General features: G+C 43.6%; 1 pseudogene; it reads right to left on the bottom strand.

The window, feature by feature from the left end:
• Positions 1-1,589: 1,589 nt before the first annotated feature.
• On the bottom strand, positions 1,590-3,117 carry LOC101428692 (keratin, type II cytoskeletal 8 pseudogene; annotated as a pseudogene).
• Positions 3,118-4,979: the final 1,862 nt, after the last annotated feature.

The raw sequence follows: 4,979 nt of genomic DNA, 5'->3' as shown, positions 1-4,979 counted from the left end.
AAAGGTTTAAATGCCTATAAAGAGGCTCCGAGAGTGGCTTGGGGACTGACAGTCACAAACAACACGATTCGTAGATGCAACGGATGTAACTCCATCAGATGCATGCGGATTATATTTCTCTTAAAGTCCACACCATCCTAAATGAAAGAAAGAAACGTTACATCAAACAGATGACAACTTTTGTTCAGCCCGAAGAAACGATGGGCAAACTGTTCACCTCACTTGTTTTCAGTTCTTAGTCCATAACGTGAGGTGGCTACACTGAACTATCTTTCGTGCATCCAGTTCCCACCCTCTCTCAGCCTTGCTTTTACGGAGAGAGCAGGATTCCCCACCAGTCAATGAGGTAGAGGCCTGAGGCTTTAGATTTGGCCAAGGGGTAACACCCATTGGTCTTCGCTCACCATAAAATCAAAAAGAAATACCAAACACACGAAACCCTCCAACGCTCAAGCGTCTGGAACTGAACCACGTTCCCCCTCTTTTAATCAAGGAGGTGGGGGCTAACCAGGCTGCGGTGGTTCAAACGGCCTCCACGAATTCTGATGGAGCATCAGGAAATTGCATTGTTTTAAAGGACTGAATTATGCTTTGTTGAATGAAAAGCAAAAGGAGTTGAGGAATTTACACCACATACCACCCTGCAGGCTTTTGTTCTGTTCGCCTCTGCTTGCTTGCAAGCAATGGTGGCAGGAGTGATTGCAAACAGATGCAAGAAGAATAACACTGTGCTCTGACTAGAGGGGCAGCTAATGTACGAACACTACATTTTTATGGGGCTGACTCATATGGCCTTAAGAGATGATGGATTTCCACTGTGCCACAACCATTCTAGCCTGGTGCAACAGCTGCTGCTCCGCTCATATGGCCTCTACTAACAAATACCACCGCCCTTCCATCTCCCCATCCCCCCAAAAGGTAGCTGGAATAAGGAAAATATGGGCTGTGGTTGTGGTTCATCAGCTACAATACAAAGATTTCCTTCACTCATTCAGCAAATATTTATTGAGTGCCTGTATGTAGGAGGAAGAATGCTAAATGCAACATGAAATAAAGCAGAAATCATTCCTGTCTTCAAGGAACGTAAAAAGAACGAATTTAAGAAAAAAAGAAAAGCAAAATAACTTTAAGGGAATCATGGGTCCACCTTGGGTTAGGTGACTCATGGAACTGTCTTATTAAATACTCCCACGAAATTGTTTTGTTTTATTTTTTTACAGTCATAGAGGTAAAATAATTGGTCTGATTCTAACTAGCTTGTTAACACATTTCAAAATCCTTCAACTTGTTGGTCCAAAATCCTTCCAGTATGTCATTCTCTTACTCACAAGAGTTTAACTCTCCTGGGACTTAGCTTTCTCATCTCTAGAATGAAGGGCCTGGGGTAATTATTTGTGAAGTCTCTTCCAAATCCTACATCCTTTTTGACCACCAACCAAGTCGAGGGGCTTCTCTCCCATATTTGCTCTTCTTAAAATGTTAGTCCTGTTGTGCGTTCTTTGACATTCTTTTCTTTCCTGGATTTCTTTTTTTTTTTTTTTTGGCAGAATCAACTGAAGCTTTGATTTGGAAAAGGTAAAAGTGGCATCTTATTGGGGACATGGGCAAAAGAGGGCCTGGGGCAGGCATGCGGGGGCGGGGGAGCTGGGAGCGGTGGCGGTGGCAGTTCGGTTGGTCAAGACATCAGACAAATCAGACTATGAACTTCCATTGCTGGTCTTAATCTTCTTAACCACCATGGCCTTGGTGGATCTGATGTGGCTGAATGAGCCAGAGCTCCCACCACAGCTGAAGCTCTGGAAGGAGCTAGAGCAATAGTTGTGGCCAGTACCAGCCATGCCAAAGGCCAGGCTTCCATCTGAGTGGTAGCCACCAGAGGTGGTCTTGTAGGAATACTCATGTTCTGCATCCCGGACTCCAGCCTGGTCTCCTTGCCCTCCACAGTTTGCGGTAGTTGGCGATCTCAATGTCCAGGGCCAGCTTGACTTTCATTCGCTTCTGGTGCTTGCACAGCTGCCGCCCCATGTCCTGCTTGGCCTGGTTCAGGGCAGCTTCCAGCTGGACCAGCTTGGCATTGGCATTTTTGACAGCCAGCTCCCCACACTGCTTGGCATCAGCAATGGCAGCCTGGCCCTTCAGACTCTTGATCTCTGCCTGGAGCCGGCTGATGCTCTGGTCCATCTTGGAGATCTTGGTCTTGGTCATCCCTGTGCTTCCCAGCCAGCATCTGCAGTTCATCGTACTTGATCTGGTACATGCTCTTGGCCTCTGTCCAGCTGTGGTTAGTGATCTTGTACTGGGCCTTGACCTCGGACATGATGCTGTCCAAATCAGGGAGCTGCTGTTGTCCATGGACAGTACCACAAAGGTGTCCAAGATCTGGGACTGCAGCTCATGGATCTCCTCTTAATACAGCTGCCTGAGGAAGTTAATCTCCTCACTCATCCCTTCCAGGCAGTACTCCAGCTCTACCTTGTTCATGTAAGCTTCATCGACATCCTTCTTGATGAGGACAAATTCATTCTCCATCTCTGTTCACTTGTTAATCTCATCCTCATATTTATTCTTGAAGTCCTCTACCAGCCTCTGCATGTTGATAAGCTCTGCCTCCAGCTTCAGCTTCTTCTAGCCCAGCATATCCAGCTGCTCTGAAGCTTGTTGATATAGTTCTCAAACATGTTGTCCATGTTGCTCCAAGCAGTGTTCTGCTGCAGGAAGCTCCACTTGGTCTCCAGCATCTTGCTCCAGTAACCGTACCTTGTTGATTAAGGAAGCAAATTCATTGTTGAGGCCCCTGATCTGTTCCTTCTCCTGCATGCACACAGCCTGAAGGTTATTGGTGTCCAGCAGTTTCATGGGGCTCAGCAGGCTCTGGTTCAAGGTGATGGCTGTGAGGCCCCCTATACTCCCCACCTCTCTGTAGCCCCCAGCCAGACCCATGCTGATACCCATGCTGCCTCAGAAGCTGCTACTGCCCACTGTGGAGAATGTCAGGGAGCTTATGTGGCAGCCAGGCCCACTCATGTACGAGCAGCTGCTGAAGGTCTGGGGGACAGAGCTGGACACATTGTAGGACTTCTGGGTCACCCTGATCGTGAAGGCTGAAGAGGTGGCCATACAGTCCAAAGCAGAGATTCAAGTAGAAGAAGAGAACTGCTGCTTCTTGGTTCTTGATTTCCTTTTGATTTTTCTCAATATTCTTCTTTACTCTGCTTTACTGGTTAGTATTTTCTATCTCTCTTGAAATGCTCATGTTGCCCAAGAGCTCATTCTTGGGCCATATCTCCAACCTCTTACTTTCCTTTGATAAGTTCATTAGTTCTGATAATTCCGTCTCTCTTCTATGTGCCGATGACCCCAATGGTGTAGGTCCAAGGATCACCTCCATCCTGAGTTCAGACCTATGTTCCTAATTGCCCATGAACATGTCCATATGCAGTTTCATAAGCACATCAAGATGCCCCAAAATGAATGCTTTTATTGTTCTCCCTTGCAGTTAGTGATGGGGCGCTATGACCAATTGGCACCTGGCATCCATTCTTACCCCCTTCTGATGTCTTTTCCAGTATTCATGCCCAGCTTGTCCCTGGGTATGAGTCATGCTCCACTAATTAGATGACGTTGGACAAGTTTGGAAGATGGAAGAGAGGTGGGGACAGCTTGCTGCTGTTTTGGATGTTGCTCCTAGTAGGCAATGTTGTGATGATGCTGGTGCATGTGTGTATCTGGCATAGCATTGCAATTCCTAGCTCCCTGGGTGTCAAAAGACACTTTGGGGTTAGTGGTGAGATCCTGCAACTTGTATCCCAGCTACAGCGGCATGTTACTTTTTATTCTTTTAAAACTTTTTATTGAAGCAAATTCTACATGTGGAAAAGTGCACAAGCCTGCATTCACAACCCAAATTTTACAAACTGGCCACACTCACATAAGGGCACCCAGATCAAGAAACAGAGCATGAAGCCCCACTCCTTGCCTTGCACCTCTAACAGTCAATGCTTCTCTCACAAATGATAGCCACTACCCCAACGTCTAACAGCAGAGATTGTTCTGCCTGTTTTTGAACTTGATGTAAATGGAATCATACTTTATATATTCTTTTGCATCTGACTTTTCTCCATCCCACACTATATTTGGGAGATTCACTCTAATTGCTATGTGTAACTGAAGATCACTTATTCTCACTGCTGCTTATATTCCACTGTGGGCATGTATCATAATTTATTTTTAAATTTTACTGTTGATGAGCATTTGGTGGTTTCCTGTTTGAAACCATTATAAACAGTGTAGTCATGAGCATGCCAGTCCATATTTTGGTAAACAACTATGCCCATTTTTGTTGGATGTAAACCTAGGAATGAATGAAATGCATATGGCTAGCCTAATTAGATATTGTCAAATGGGTTTCCAATTTGGTTTTACCAATTTACACCTGCTGGTAAAGTATTTGAGTTTCAATTGTCCCATACCTTTGCCAATCCTTATGACCATCCATCTTTTTCTAGCTTAGTTATTCTGGTGCATATTTAGTTGATATCACATGGTGGTTTTAATTTCTATCTCTCTGGTGACTAAATTGAATACCTTTTTATATATCTATTGGATATTCTTACTTATGAGATGATTATTAAATCTCTTTTTCTTATTCATATGTAGCAGTTCTTTATATACTCTCAATGTGAGTACCTTATTTGTTAGCTGTATATTATCACACAATATGAGGTGCCTTTTCCATTCCCTAGTGGTGTTTTATCATATAAGATAATTTAATTATAGCACAACTTAATTTCATTTTATTTATGGTTAACATTTCTCTGACCTACTTAAGAAATCTTTACCTACTCTATGTATGGTCATGAAGATGTTCTTTTAGTTTTGCTTCTAAAACTTTATTGCTTTACTTAATATTAAAATTTGCTATATATCTGGATTCATATTTTATATATAGTGATGGATAATGAACAAGATATATGTTTGTT

Source organism: Dasypus novemcinctus, chromosome 27, assembly GCF_030445035.2.
Source record: "Dasypus novemcinctus isolate mDasNov1 chromosome 27, mDasNov1.1.hap2, whole genome shotgun sequence".
Classification (NCBI taxonomy): domain Eukaryota; kingdom Metazoa; phylum Chordata; class Mammalia; order Cingulata; family Dasypodidae; genus Dasypus; species Dasypus novemcinctus.
Note: the sequence above shows the minus strand (reverse complement) of the source record. Positions and strands in the feature narration are given on the sequence as shown.